Source organism: Bombina bombina, chromosome 8, assembly GCF_027579735.1.
Source record: "Bombina bombina isolate aBomBom1 chromosome 8, aBomBom1.pri, whole genome shotgun sequence".
In the NCBI taxonomy this organism is placed as follows: Eukaryota; Metazoa; Chordata; class Amphibia; order Anura; family Bombinatoridae; genus Bombina; species Bombina bombina.
The window spans coordinates 319,552,779-319,569,760 of NC_069506.1; positions in this window are offsets into that span (position 1 = coordinate 319,552,779).

A 16,982-nucleotide genomic window follows, 5' to 3' on the forward strand; every position below is an offset into this window, starting at 1 on the left:
TGCTCACTGACACCCACACACACACTGCTCACATACACACTCACACAATTCTGTGGCACAGTGCCAGTTACTAAGCAATTAGAATGATACACAATCTCTTCTCTACTCACTACTGTATTGTAAAACTAGAAATAATTTACCATACAAGTTTTACACAAAGGACAAGTTATCAATACTGCCAACACAGCTGCTGCAATATGGTGTTCAAGAAATGCACATGCACATCCCACTTAGATATGCTCTTCAACAAAGGACACCAAAAGAATGAAGTACATAATAATAATAAAAGTAAAATAGAAAGTTAATTTTTTGTGCAATTTCTATCTGAATTATGGAAATGTAATTATGACTTTCATGTTCCTTTCAAAAACTAATTTGATTGGCTGACATGGGGCCAGTAACAGTTGATGCTAATTCTCAAAATATAAATAACTAGAAAAGTCTATTAAAATAGCATGCTCTACCTCAATCATGAAAGTTTAATTTTAAATGTCTCCTTTTGACTATGTGTTTAACCAGTTACTTTACAGTGGCATTATTTCTAAAAACATTTAACTGCAATAATTACATATAGTTTTTAAATGACTCATTATCTCCTTTTTATTAATATAAACTTGTATAAAAGCAGCACATATTAAAAACACAATGCAACAGCTTTCAATTGATTTGTGACTTACAAGTTAACAGCAGTCTTTAAATAAATGGAGACACAGAGAAAAATAAAAATATATACTGCATCCTCTGACTGACAGACATAACATATATGAGGTTTGTACCAAATTAAATCAAATAACCATGAAAAAGGGAGGCTTAGCAATATTCAATGTCAAAAACTTTAATTTAATAATGTGGAGACTGCACACTTAACTTCAAACTCTGGGTTTTAAATGATGGATTTAAATTTGAATTGACCCCTTGACTTCCTGTCAGTATTGGGTTATGCTCACTGTCCCCCTGTTAATGAGCTGCATCTGAACACAATTTGTGAATCACAAGAGATGTAGAATACTACTTTACTCTTCTGCTTGGTGTCATCTGTTCTTAGGTTACCTCAGCTTCCAGTTGTGTCACATGACCCTGCTCACTGCATCCTAGTTCTGATTAATCTATATCTCCTTCACTTGCTAGGAGGCATCAAGAAGGGTGCCTCCTATTGGTGCCAATTTCTGCTGCTAATATATTGACAGAACACAGGTGGCGCTGCAGCACAGCTTTTCCTTTGACCCATGTACTGCAATGGAGAGAAGCGTTCCTGTACCTGCCTCTCCATAGCATTACATGGGGGACTTTTTTTTGTTTTAATTAAAATTTAATTAAGCTTTGGCCACATATGACAGGGTAGGCACTGCCTCCCCTGCCTCCTATGAGTGCACGTCCCTGAGCTAGACATCATTTTTTTCCTGACGGAAAATGCAGATCTAGAAAATTATTGGAATGTAATATATTATGTTTATATGAGTCATATTTTGTTCCATTTATAAATTACATTTTTGGAAAACTATACATTTATAAAGGCAATGTACCTCAACTAAAATGTACAAATACTGTACAACACGTACTGTACATATCATGTCAATTTTTTTTATTACATCAGTATCAATATCAACAATTAAGCTCCACTTTACAAAACTTCTGCAAACAAAATAATTGAATTAAAAGCATTTCAAACTGTTATTTTCTTATTAAAATTTGTATTGTTTTGAATCCAGAAAAATAACCCTTGAAAAGTTACCTTAAGAGGAAATGTAAACATTTATTCCATTTTACTGGAAGACATTCTGTTTTGTTGCCATTTTAAAGCTAACTTTATAGTTTGAAATCATATTTTAGATTTGTGCCATTATGTTTTAGATCACTCACTTTCTGATTAAAAAGGAATCCATGTTGTATCTACAGTAAAATGTTAATCATACATTGTGTTATACCTGAATCTTCCAAAACAGTTATTTGCCCTCCCTCACCACTCACAGGTCATCACCCATCCACCCCCTGATCCCCCCAAACAGCTCTCTAACCCTCCTCCCTCTTTCTATGTTTAATTTTTTTACTTAATTTATATACATTTTAAACTAAATTTATTGTGAAAATTTTGTATTTAATTTTGCGAGAATTAAGATTAACAATGCTGTATATTCATATTTTACATAAGAAAGTGACTTCAAATCTTTCCCTTTTACAAAAGTGGGTTTTAAAAAATTCTTACACTTTAAATTATGTTTTTGAAAAATTCTGAAATTTCCACAATTGAAACTATTGAGTTGTTTCAATCACACTAAGCTATAAAATAAATGACTGTACAAAATGGGGTTTACTTGCAGTGTAATAGGTATAATTATTTTTAAAATAATAAAGTTAACCGTACATATTTTATAATTATTCTGTATAATTATATTCTGTACTGTGGATCCGAAGTAAGGAGCTGCTCATTCTCTTCTGATATTTTTCGTTGTTGGATTGATTCCAGTAAAAAATCATCACTCTAAGATCTGTGGAAATCCAATATATACAGTATATATATGTGTATATATATATATATATATATATATATATATATATATATATATATATATATATATATATATATATATATATATATATATATATATATATATATATATATAAACAGTGCTTTTTTTGTAAATGAAAAGGTGCCGGTACTCATTGCTTATTGATTGATATATTCTGCTCAGTAACTTAGAGAAAAGCAAAGGGATCAGCAAAAGCGCCAAGCAAAGAAGGCGTAGTTACCAATCACACAACCTAGTGACATAAGAAAGAGTCAGGGAGGGGGCGTGAACCTGTCAAAATACAACAAAAAGTATAAATGCTACATTGCATCATAAACTTTCCCATCCCTGACAAAACTAGGATCACGGTGTGCACAAGGAAACATGTTAAAAATAGAGAAAGCCAGTGAACTATATTTAGTGATGGATATAAATATCAGTTAACTAACTCATTCATCATATAGCTAAATCAAAGCACACACTGTCAGAAACCATCATGACAGACACAATATTTACTACATGGATATCGTAACCACAGGGTATCAAAAGACCCAATTATGTGTCACTAATCAAAAACAATGTGACATAACAAAATAATTTATATTGAAGGGTGACAAACATATAGACATTAAAAAGCGTGACTGATGTTGGTATAAGAACCACCACCCAAATTTCTTGGGCAGACCTGAGAAATGGAGCTCCAGAGGATGAGATCATGAAGTCTAAAAAACAAAAAGTGACATTATATTAACATTAGAATGACAACAAAACATGATAAAAACCTATATACAAACAAATTAAAATATATATATAAAATATATATATATATATATATATATATGAATAAACAGATTTAAAACATGACAGGAAAGAGGCAAACTTGAACCCACATCAAGGGGATAATGAGATACAAAAACCTAAATAAATGTAAATCCCAATGTAAATATAAACATTGTATCTCAAAAGAATCTGTATAGTAATTCAAACTAGCATAGTTGGAACCATAATATAAATAACTCATTGAATGATTATTAGGACATCAGTCAACAAGAGGGAGGCTCTAGACTCTCATTAAACCTTCAATAGATGCACATGAACTCTCATAAGTAGGACACGGGGACTCTCATTGTTGAAGCATGTAACCTCTACTTATAGTACATGGGGGACCTAAAACGTTCACTCAGAGGTATCATTACCATCCTGTATTGATATTGAGTCTCTTCGGGGCTAGCGTGCCCAGCTAAAAAAATCCAGCAGGGTTTTCTTCTGAAGAAGGATCTTTTCTCTATTACCTCCTCTTCGAAGGGGGGGAACATGATCAATAATCCTGAACCATAGATCCTTCACAGTATGATGGGATTCTAGAAAGTGGCATGCCACTGGTTGGTCACTTTTTCCAGTGAGGAGTGCCTGACGTATGGAAGATCTATGGTTTGCCATCCTGGTACAGGTTTTGCCAGTGTAAAATTTGCCACAGGGAGAGTGAAGCAAATAGATAATGTAGGTAGTGGTACACGTTAGGAATGTGTTGATCACATATTTTTTCTTTCTGTCAGGGTGTTGGAATGAAGAGCCAGTCAACATCCCATTACAAGTTACAAAACTTAAACAGCGGAAGCATCCCTTCTTTTTGTGTAGCCATGACTGTGAAGACTCTTTCATAGGTACATTAGTATGTACCAAAAGGTCTCTGAGACTCCGTTTTCTTTTGAACGCCATCCTTGGTACCTCATATTGTGTAAAGGTAGATTGGGGTCTGCTTGAATAAGTTTCCATTCATCACGGATGGATTTGACAATCCTATGTTTTTCTGGTGCATAGGCAGTAATGAATGTCAATCATTGTTGATTACCGTGATATGGGGGAACACTGGTGTTGAGTGCAGCTAGTTTACTCTTATTTAGTACTGAAGGTTTGTATCCTCTATGTAACCAATAAGAACAAATACCACGGAGAGGTGGATAAGCTCTGAAAAAAGGATTGTTTTTTTTTGCACTATATATTGAAACATAAATGATAAAATATAACTTTTAATTAATAAATACAAAAACAGCAAGATTTTAAGAGAACTACTTGCTGCTTACACACTTGATTAAAAACACACCTCCGGTGTAATTCTGTTTCAGTTTCACGATGAGTAAATTATGTTGTAACTAGAGTGACATTCATAATATCTTGTAAGAAGTAAAATGATAAACTACTTTTTAGAAGACCACAAGTACTGTGTCTTTAAATAGTTTGAAATGATTGCTTGACATTAGCTATCAGCTTGGTTAATACAGATTACGTCTGCACAGTAATCCACTTTATGTACTAAGTGTACTGAGTAAATACTGGCTAGTATAGTTTTCTCTAAATATTTTTTTTTATATAATAGTGATCTTTCAACGCAGACCACATTAAGGCCTAGATTTGGAGTTCGGCGGTAGCCGTCAAAACCAGCGTTAGAGGCTCCTAACGCTGGTTTTAGGCTACCGCCGGTATTTGGAGTCAGTGATTAAAGGGTCTAACGCTCACTTTACAGCCGCGACTTTTCCATACCGCAGATCCCCCTACGCCATTTGCGTAGCCTATATTTTCAATGGGATCTTTCTAACGCTGGTATTTAGAGTCGTTTCTGAAGTGAACGTTAGAGCTCTAACGACAAAACTCCAGCCGCCTGAAAATAGCAGGAGTTAAGAGCTTTCTGGCTAACGCCGGTTCATAAAGCTCTTAACTACTGTACCCTAAAGTACACTAACACCCATAAACTACCTATGTACCCCTAAACCGAGGTCCCCCCACACCGCCGCCACTCGATTAAAATTTTTAACCCCTAATCTGCCGACCGCCACCTACGTTATATTTATGTACCCCTAATCTGCTGCCCCTAACCCCGCCGACCCCTGTATTACATTTATTAAACCCTAACTTGCCCCCCACAACGTCGCCGCCAGCTACTTAAAATAATTAACCCCTAATCTTCCGACCGCAAATCGCCGCCACCTACGTTATCCCTATGTACCCCTAATCTGCTGCCCCTAACATCGCCGACCCCTATATTATATTTATTAACCCCTAATCTGCCCCCCTCAACGTCGCCGACACCTGCCTACACTTATTAACCCCTAATCTGCCGAGCGGACCTGAGCGCTACTATAATAAATGTATTAACCCCCAATCCGCCTCACTAACCCTATCATAAATAGTATTAACCCCTAATCTGCCCTCCCTAACATCGCCGACACCTAACTTCAATTATTAACCCCTAATCTGCCGACCGGAGCTCACCGCTATTCTAATAAATGTATTAACCCCTAAAGCTAAGTCTAACCCTAACACTAACACCCCCCTAAGTTAAATATAATTTTTATCTAACGAAATAAATTAACTCTTATTAAATAAATTATTCCTATTTAAAGCTAAATACTTACCTGTAAAATAAATCCTAATATAGCTACAATATAAATTATAATTATATTATAGCTATTTTAGGATTAATATTTATTTTACAGGCAACTTTGTAATTATTTTAACCAGGTACAATAGCTATTAAATAGTTAAGAACTATTTAATAGTTACCTAGTTAAAATAATAACAAATTTACCTGTAAAATAAATCCTAACCTAAGTTATAATTAAACCTAACACTACCCTATCAATAAAATAATTAAATAAACTACCTACAATTACCTACAATTAACCTAACACTACACTATCAATAAATTAATTAAACACAATTCCTACAAATAAATACAATTAAATAAACTAGCTAAAGTACAAAAAATAAAAAAGAACTAAGTTATAGAAAATAAAAAAATATTTACAAACATAAGAAAAATATTACAACAATTTTAAACTAATTACACCTACTCTAAGCCCCCTAATAAAATAACAAAGCCCCCCAAAATAAAAAATTCCCTACCCTATTCTAAATTAAAAAAGTTACAAGCTCTTTTACCTTACCAGCCCTGAACAGGGCCCTTTGCGGGGCATGCCCAAGAATTTCAGCTCTTTTGCCTGTAAAAAAAAACATACAATACCCCCCCCCCAACATTACAACCCACCACCCACATACCCCTAATCTAACCCAAACCCCCCTTAAATAAACCTAACACTAAGCCCTGAAGATCTTCCTACCTTGTCTTCACCATCCAGGTATCACCGATCCGTCCTGGCTCCAAGATCTTCATCCAACCCAAGCGGGGGTTGGCGATCCATAATCCGGTCCAGAAGAGGCTCCAAAGTCTTCCTCCTATCCGGCAAGAAGAGGACATCCGGACCGGCAAACATCTTCTCCAAGCGGCATCTTCGATCTTCTTCCATCCGGAGCGAAGCGGCAGGATCCTGAAGACATCCAGCGCGGAACATCCATCCGGACCGACGACTGAACGACGAATGACTGTTCCTTTAAGGGACGTCATCCAAGATGGCGTCCCTCGAATTCCGATTGGCTGATAGGATTCTATCAGCCAATCGGAATTAAGGTAGGAATTTTCTGATTGGCTGATGGAATCAGCCAATCAGAATCAAGTTCAATCCGATTGGCTGATCCAATCAGCCAATCAGATTGAGCTCGCATTCTATTGGCTGTTCCGATCAGCCAATAGAATGCGAGCTCAATCTGATTGGCTGATTGGATCGGCCAATCGGATTGAACTAGATTCTGATTGGCTGATTCCATCAGCCAATCAGAAAATTCCTACCTTAATTCCGATTGGCTGATAGAATCCTATCAGCCAATCGGAATTCGAGGGACGCCATCTTGGATGACGTCCCTTAAAGGAACAGTCATTCGTCGTTCAGTCGTCGGTCCGGATGGATGTTCCGCGCTGGATGTCTTCAGGATCCTGCCGCTTCGCTCCGGATGGAAGAAGATCGAAGATGCCGCTTGGAGAAGATGTTTGCCGGTCCGGATGTCCTCTTCTTGCCGGATAGGAGGAAGACTTTGGAGCCTCTTCTGGACCGGATTATGGATCGCCAACCCCCGCTTGGGTTGGATGAAGATCTTGGAGCCAGGACGGATCGGTGATACCTGGATGGTGAAGACAAGGTAGGAAGATCTTCAGGGGCTTAGTGTTAGGTTTATTTAAGGGGGGTTTGGGTTAGATTAGGGGTATGTGGGTGGTGGGTTGTAATGTTGGGGGGGGGGGTATTGTATGTTTTTTTTTTACAGGCAAAAGAGCTGAAATTCTTGGGGCATGCCCCGCAAAGGGCCCTGTTCAGGGCTGGTAAGGTAAAAGAGCTTGTAACTTTTTTAATTTAGAATAGGGTAGGGAATTTTTTATTTTGGGGGGCTTTGTTATTTTATTAGGGGGCTTAGAGTAGGTGTAATTAGTTTAAAATTGTTGTAATATTTTTCTTATGTTTGTAAATATTTTTTTATTTTCTGTAACTTAGTTCTTTTTTATTTTTTGTACTTTAGCTAGTTTATTTAATTGTATTTATTTGTAGGAATTGCGTTTAATTAATTTATTGATAGTGTAGTGTTAGGTTAATTGAAGGTAATTGTAGGTAGTTTATTTAATTATTTTATTGATAGGGTAGTGTTAGGTTTAATTATAACTTAGGTTAGGATTTATTTTACAGGTAAATTTGTTATTATTTTAACTAGGTAACTATTAAATAGTTCTTAACTATTTAATAGCTATTGTACCTGGTTAAAATAATTACAAAGTTGCCTGTAAAATAAATATTAATCCTAAAATAGCTATAATATAATTATAATTTATATTGTAGCTATATTAGGATTTATTTTACAGGTAAGTATTTAGCTTTAAATAGGAATAAGTTATTTAATAAGAGTTAATTTATTTCGTTAGATAAATATTATATTTAACTTAGGGGGGGTGTTAGTGTTAGGGTTAGACTTAGCTTTAGGGGTTAATCCATTTATTAGAATAGCGGTGAGCTCCGATCGGAAGATTAGGGGTTAATAATTGAAGTTAGGTGTTGGCGATGTTAGGGAGGGCAGATTAGGGGTTAATACTATTTATGATAGGGTTAGTGAGGCGGATTAGGGGTTAATAACTTTATTATAGTAGCGCTCAGGTCCGCTCGGCAGATTAGGGGTTAATAAGTGTAGGCAGGTGTCGGCGACGTTGTGGGGGGGCAGGTTAGGGGTTAATAAATATAATATAGGGGTCGGCGGTGTTAGGGGTAGCAGATTAGGGGTACATAGGGATAACGTAGGTGGCGGGGGTTTAAAAAAATATGCAGGGGTCAGCGATAGCGGGGGCGGAAGATTAGGGGTTAATAAGTGTAAGGTTAGGGGTGTTTAGACTCGGGGTACATGTTAGAGTGTTAGGTGCAGACGTAGGAAGTGTTTCCCCATAGGAAACAATGGGGCTGCGTTAGGAGCTGAACGCTGCTTTTTTGCAGGTGTTAGGTTTTTTTTCAGCTCAAACAGCCCCATTGTTTCCTATGGGAGAATCGTGCACGAGCACGTTTTTGAGGCTGGCCGCGTCCGTAAGCAACTCTGGTATCGAGAGTTGCATTTGCGGTAAAAATGCTCTACGCTCCTTTTTTGGAGCCTAACGCAGCATTTGTTTGAACTCTTGATACCAGAGTTAATTTTATGGTGCGGCCAGAAAAAAGCCAGCAGAGCGTTAACAGCCCTTTTACCGCCGAACTCCAAATCTAGGCCTCAGAGAGTATATTGTAAGAGAGAAAATTAGTGTTTTTTTATAAAGCTGCAGTATTATTCGGTATGTGCTATGACTTCAAATTACTCAACATTAGCCAACAGTTAAATTAATGCAAAATAAGTCAACACAGTAACCCCCTTGTGGTACTAGTAGTACCATAAAGCTACCCCTTAAAATTGTTATTTCTATTGACGATTTTCATGTTATTTTAAAGTAATAATTATCAACAGCCGGAGGGAAAGTTAAAATATGCAAAAGTCCCCTAACGTGGTCCCGTTTCACATTCGCTTCCTCAGAGGGGTACGCGTCGCTGCAGAGTGAGCTCTTTTATGACAGAGTAGGTCCTTGCCCCTAGATCTTGATAGGTTGCTGGCTTGCATGTTCATTGGCTGCTGGAGATGTCAATCATAATTTTTTTTCAAAATCAGTTTTATTGAAAAATAATAAAGATACAACAATACACAAAATTGTCCAGTTCAAATGTATACAAGGAGAAATATGAACAAGTACATTTTGAGAAAACATAAACGGGCTCTAGATCAAGAAATACAATTCCATCTGAACAATCCGTATAGTATAAAATGGAAACAGACATTATTAATTTTATTGAAAACTATTAATAAAACCTTGTTGTAAGTCGCATTAACTGGAGTGTTGATTTAGTGAGATAATCTGCGTTGAAGCAAACCAGTATAAACCTTGAAGTATGGCAATGCATATGAAATAATCTGGGCCATAAGTATGTGATATCTGACCTGTTAAAAAGGTATGGTCACGAAAGAAAATATTGTATCTAGGTTGAGTGACTAGCATGGTAAGGTAAGAGGTAGAGGTAGAAGACGGAAAAGGGGGGGGGGAAGAAAAAAAAAAGGGAGGGAGACGGGGAGTTCAAAAGGCGAAGGATAATAGTATCTAGAAATTTGAGGATTTTGAAGACTCTCACTATATGGGCCAGGTAGGGTTCTTATTTTGTAGCCATACGTCCCACACTAGCCAGTACACTTCCATCTGATCAATAGAGTTATAGAAATGTCTCTCCATGATTGCCATATAGTCGATTACATTCTTGATTTCTGAGAGGCTGGGGGGGGTTGGAAGATTTCCATGACCTTGCTATACAGAGTTTTGTTGCCGTGAAAATGTACACCAACTATCTCTTGTCAATCATTATTTTAATCTCTCTACGTTTCCTTATTTTGTGGTACGGATAGAAACAGTAATGTCACTTGTTATTACTTGCTTGAAGTATCTAAATGAAGTGTCAGCCTGATTATAATGTCTGTTAACTTGGTTTTGCGGTAGAATGTCCGATACTGGTGATATCAGGTGAATGGGACGCACTCAGTGTTTACATGTAGATGACACCATCTTTGATTGGGGGAGAGTTAAGCGAAGTCAGCCTATCACTGCTGGGGATAAGGCGTGCCTCTTGTTAGTTATGACAGTTTAGAAACTTGGAGAAATTGTCTCTCTAGAAGTATGACATTATCCGTTACAGCGTAATGTTTTTAATTATTGTGTATAATGTATCAACTATACTGTTGTAAAGGATTCATAACAGTATTGATCACTTTAGGGTATTAGTAATGAAAGTTTATATTAATATTGGATTTATTTTATGTATATAAAATGACGTGCTCAAAAAATAGTGGACAAATAGTGTAATCTAATACCAGTTCAGATTGTTTTATTCTACTGATATTTACTGTGGGTGACATATACTGAGTTTAAAATAAAATACGTGATTTTATTTTTGATATATAAGATCAAATATTATGGACAATTTCCTGTCTTTTGATCTGTGCCATCATTAGCTATTGATGTGACATAGTCAAGTGCTAAAATAGATGTAAATAATAAAACTTGTATAAGTTATGTAGTGAATGTCAATTGACTATCGCACGCAGTGTAATAGCCATGAAATAAAATTACATCCTAAATGGGCTTGTGGTTGATTATTATTATTATTATTATTATTATTATTATTATTATTATTATTAATGATATAATTAATGTATTGCTATAAATATACATTATAATTATTATTGTCATTTATTCCATATGGTTTGATACTGTTCAACAAATGAATCCATTTGCATTCAATTTTTAATAATGTCTGTTCCACATTACCCCCTCTGATACCAAGGGTGGCTTGCTGTAATACTGCAAATTTCATCAATGATTCATTGTTGTTGTGTCTGTTGTGGAAGTGTCTGGCGACACTGGTAATGATTTTACCTTTTTCCAAATCTTTTTTGGCGTTACGGATGGTTCTACTATGTTCTAATATCCTTGTTCTGGCTTGGCTTGTCGTCATACCGACATAGAACAAGTCACATGGTCCAGAACATTGCAATATGTCCATAACTCTAATTGAGGTGGAGGAAAAATGTGATGTTAACACATGCTTTTTACCATATTTATCTTGTATGTATTTCAATTTTATTACTTTTGGGCATGTACTGCATGTGCCACATGGGAACATACCAGGAGATTGACTTGTCCTTTTAGGTCTATGAACATAATGACTTGTGACTAGCATGTCTTTTAAATTCTTAGGTCTTTTATAGCCAATGGATAGCTGGTTATCTATTTGGCTAGCCAGGAGAGAATCATTTTGGAATATGTGCCAGTTATTGTTAATTATATTGATAACTTGTTTCATTTGAGGATTGCAGGTGGTAATCAATCTAGTAACATTGTCAGTTTTTCTTTGGCGAGGTTGTAACAATTTTTGTTGCTCTGTTTTTAATGCCTGTGTCTGTGCCCATTTCACAGAGCGATTACTATAACCTCTCTCTTTCAGCCTATTGGATAATTTAATTGTTTCCTGTTTATACTCTGAAGTGTTAGAACAATTGTGTCTTAACCTTATAAACTCTCCTTTGGGAATAGCTTTGAGGGTACTGGGGGCATGAGCACAGGTATGATGTAATAAGGCATTGGCACTAGTTGTACAATGGCACCACTGTAGCTAGCTTCCCTAATTATTGTACATTTTTAAGGTTATAAATAATAATATTTTGCCACCTTTAGTAAAAGATAAATTTAGGGAAGAGGTGCTGTGCAGCAACTCAAACAGCAAACTAATGAGGGAAGATCCCCCAAGAAAGGAGCTGCACTAATAGCATTCAAAGCTTGGACTTGTGAGCAATGAAAAACTGAAAAAGTGAAAAAATAAAATATAACTTATTTAAATGTACTTAAAATTTAGGGACCCAGTGTGTGAAAACACATAAAAACAACTAGAGACTTGATTGACTAAATTCCTGTTTATTAAAAAATATTGCCTTTGGGATAATATAAATCTAACAGGAATTGGCATCTGGTGGATAGAACTACTGTATATTCAATGTGAGGGCACGATCGGAGAGTCGCCACAATATTGTATAACTTGACTGTAGGAGGCTAGAGAAAAGCCTACAGGGATAGATGTATATGGGTATCAAATAACACTGAAATAAACAATATTATTTGAGTGGGGTTAGAGAGGTAGAGATGGTGTGCTAGATACTACTGACCCAAATACTAGTGTGAGATCATCAGTGTAATGCTTCAACACATGAAATTGTGGATTGTTCTATATAATGTTCTTTGTTTCCACATGTCCTCATATCAATTGGTCTCCTTGTAACATAAAGTTATTATATAGTGTGATACTCCAAACTCTAAGAATGTGGATTAGTATGTATATCGTTTGTTATTGTTTCCACGTCCTCATATCCCTTAGTCTTCTTGTAACATAGAGCTATTATACATTATTTTTTTAATATATATTTCTTTATTTAACATTGTACATAAACAAACAGAAAATGTTTTCAGCATTATAAAGCTTTGTTCCATAAAATAAAGGAGAAAGATAGTTGAAAGAAAATCTAACATTATTTTGTTAGCTTATTTACATCTTAATCCTAATCAAGTTAAACATAGTTTCGATTTTTTTTTTTTTAATATTAACTATCACAGAACTGTACAATGTATTTAAAAAAGAAAAAGAGGGGAGAGAGGGGAGGCGGAGGAGGGGAGAGAGAGAGAGAAGGAAAAAAAAAAAAAAAAAAGGAAGGGGCATTAGTCTTCCAGGATCACCAAATCCTAATCAAGTTAAACATAGTTTCGATTTTTTTTTTTAATATTAACTATCACAGAACTGTACAATGTATTTAAAAAAGAAAAAGAGGGGAGAGAGGGGGAGGAGGGGAGAGAGGGGAGGCGGAGGAGGGGAGAGAGAGAGAGAAGGAAAAAAAAAAAAAAAAAAAGGAAGGGGCATTAGTCTTCCAGGATCACCAAAGTCCCAGTAGAACTAATTCCGAATTCCGGAAAGGGAATATTAAATGGTCTATTTCTCCTGGAGATAAACTCTTAATGAGCATGGACCATTTTTGAAAAAAAGAACAAATGTCTTGGTCGTTGTTCATATCTGTGTCAATTTGTTCTACTCATACATTGCTTTTGCACATAATTTTCTATGAAACTGGGGAGCATTAATGTTTTTCCAATAGCGTAAATTCAAGTTTCTAACTGATAAAAATAATTGTGTTTATAAGTTTCTTATGGGTTTGTTTCTCAGGATCTTCCCATAGAAAGATACTATGGGAGAAAGATAGTTCAATTGATGGTATTTTTAGGATCCTATTGATCCAATATTCTACTTTACACCATAGCTGTTTAATTCTAGGACAATCCCATATCATATGCTTCAGATCGGCTGCCTTTCGTGAGCATTTTGGGCATGTTGAAAAAGACTGATTTCCCCATTTAGCACCCTTTGCTGGTGTATAATGGGCCTGATACAAGAGCTTTATATGGGACTCTCTCTATGTCTCTATGTTGAAGATACCGTAGTTGTTTTTACTCTTTCAATTGACCTTGAAATAGTGTCATGATTAATTACTAACTGAGGATCAAGATTATTCCATTGTTGAAACAGATGTTCTAAATTTATATCTCCTCTTTTTGAGAGTATCAATTGGTAGCACAAGGAGATTGAGCGTATCCCCCCCCCCTCACCAGTGGAAACCATTTCTCAAGTGGTCCCCAGGACCAATTCCACCCATGTTCAGCAGTTAATTTAAAAACATAATGTCTTGCCTGTAGGTATGCGAAAAAGTCAGTTGTATTATACCCGTATCTAAGGATGGGTAAATCAGCTTCTCCCAGTATCTATCTCTTTGAAGATAATTGGATTCTCTATATTTATAGATCTCTTTGTAATAGTTGGTAAAAATCTCCAATATTTCTTCAGGGGTATTATAGATCTTATCTTCACTATGTATTCTCTGAAATACCGGGGGTTTATTATTATTTTTGGCTAGAAATGCGAGAAGCTTGCCCGATTTGTTTCCCTGCCTGTAGTATTTTGCTTGTGTTTTAAGTTCTCTTTGAGTGGTTTCTTTTAAAAGAAATATATCTCTTTCTTTTTTTGCTTTATTATATTTGTCCCAATTTGATTGTGTTTTAGATTGCAGGTATTTATTATAAGAGTTTGTTACAGATTGGGAGACTTGTTTCTCTTTTTCTCTTTGTTTCCTTTTTTGCCTTACATTGTAGGCGAGGATCTGACCCCTAAGTACCGCTTTACTTGCTTCCCAGAATATAACTGGTTTATCAAGATAATCATTATTATACTGTTGGTATTCCTCAAATTTGGCTTTAAGCCAGTTTTTAAATTTAATATTTGTATATAGGTGCCTGGGGAAGTAAAAACGAGCAAAAGAATCATTATTTCCCGTGAATATTTGCAGTGAGATCGGAGCATGGTCTGATAGACATATGGAGTGTATATCAGATTGAAGTTTCTTTTTGGCTATGTTATCATCTATCAGAAAAAAATCTATTCTAGATAATGATTTATACACTTTCGACATACAGGAATATTTTCTAGTCTCTGGATTCTGCATTCTCCATATGTCTATCAGACCAAGGTTTTAAGAAAAAGCTTGTAATATCCTGGTCTCCATCCAATCTCTTTTAGTCCTTATTGATTTAAATTTATGTCTAAATCTATCTAGTTGGGAATGGAAGGTCATATTAAAATCTCCTCCAATAAGCAAGAAACCTGGAGCCATCTGCAATATCCTCAATTGGAGGGAGTCCCAAAACTCTTTACACAAATAATTAGGAGCGTAGATATTACATATTATATAAGCTGTGTTATCTAATTTTATTTTAAGGATAAGGTATCTACCCTCAGGGTCAATGTCCATTAGCAGAATTTCATAGCTAATTTTTTTTCCGATCAAAATAGCTACCCCTTTCTACCCAGGCAGATCTTAATTTTTTTGCTTCTTCAAGATTTAAGTGTGTTTCCAGAAGTAAAGCAATATCAGTTTTTAATTTTCTTAGGTGTGTTATAATAGATTTTCGTTTAATGGGAGAAGTTATACCCCCAACATTCCAAGATATGATTTTTAGTGCAGCTGAGCTAATCATGGTTTTTTAAGAAGGGAAAAAACACCCCATAGCAAAAATATTAAAGGGGAGAAAGACAAAAAAAAAAAAAAAAAAGGCCTCTCACACTCCATTCCCCCCTCGTCCACAACTTCCTTCCCCCCATCCACAGGTTACTTCCCATTAAACCCCTGTCCCAAGAGCCAAGGGAAAACCTAGCCATTTTCAGGTAATTCAATTCATTATCAGTTTAAGCAGTCAACCGGTTAAGGTAAATTCTTTTTTAAATTGGTGTCTGCGAGGATCTCTCTAACTATCTGAGAGCTTTCTGCTTCTCTTACTTTATCAAAAAGGAAGGTTTGCTTTTGAGACGAAATTTTTAATCTAGCCGGGTAGATTATGGTGGCTTGTGCACCCTGATTAATTAATTTGGTACAGAGTGGAGAGAGCTCTTTTCTCTTGAGAGATGTCTCATATGAGAAATCTTGAAAGAGAAGAATTTTGAAGCCATCAATCATAATTGGCTGTTTTTTTTCTGAATTGACGCAGGAAAGTAACCCTGTCTTGAAAGTTCAAGATTTAAGCCAGAATGGGTCTAAGCTTTAAATTCGAGCCTCCATTATGGTTAAAACTCCCCACTCTGTGTGCTCTTTCAACCAAAATGGGCGGATTAGATATTGGGAATCCCATTAACTGTTGGTAGTGTAGTTTTGAAACCAATTAATTAAATCTTCATATTCCCTGCTCTCAGGAAGACCTATAATACGCAAGTTGTTCCTGCGGGAGCGATTTTCCAAATCATCTATTTTATTTAATAGTTTGTTAACTGCGAGACTATTACTTTCCACTCTGGGTTTAAGAAGATTTTGTGTGTCTTCTAAATCTGACAATCTTTTTTCTGCCTCTTGTAATCTGGTTGCAAACTGTTTGACTTCATTAGTGAGATGTAGTAGGTCTTGCTTGATCTCATCTTTTAAAGATTCAAATTTTGGGGTGAGGGTGTCCGCTATACTTGCTACTAAACCTTGCATATAGACACATTCAGTGATTTTAGGTGTGTTAATAGAAGATGGGTGAATTTCAGTGGGTGTTTCTGTGAGATTTTTATTCTTCCTCTCTCTTGACTTGGTGGCCATGTTTGGAGAAGGATGTGGGGAGTGAGTAGGTGATTTAAGGAATTTATCCATGGGGCATAGTAAGCCGTGTGCTTCTTAAGATCCCCTTCAATATGCAACCCCGGGGGGGGGGGGGGTGAGGGAAAAAAAAAAAAGTGGGGGGGAGGTGAGTGGACCATGAGTTGTGATAAAATAAAGATAATGAATGTGTGGACATGCAAGTAAGCTAAAGAGTGTCACCCTTATGCAGATGTTTCAATTAGGTTTGAAGGGGATAGAATAAGAAAAAATACTAGGAAAAAAAATACTCTATTATTGGTATCTAGTAATTGTTTTCCTTTTTCCCTT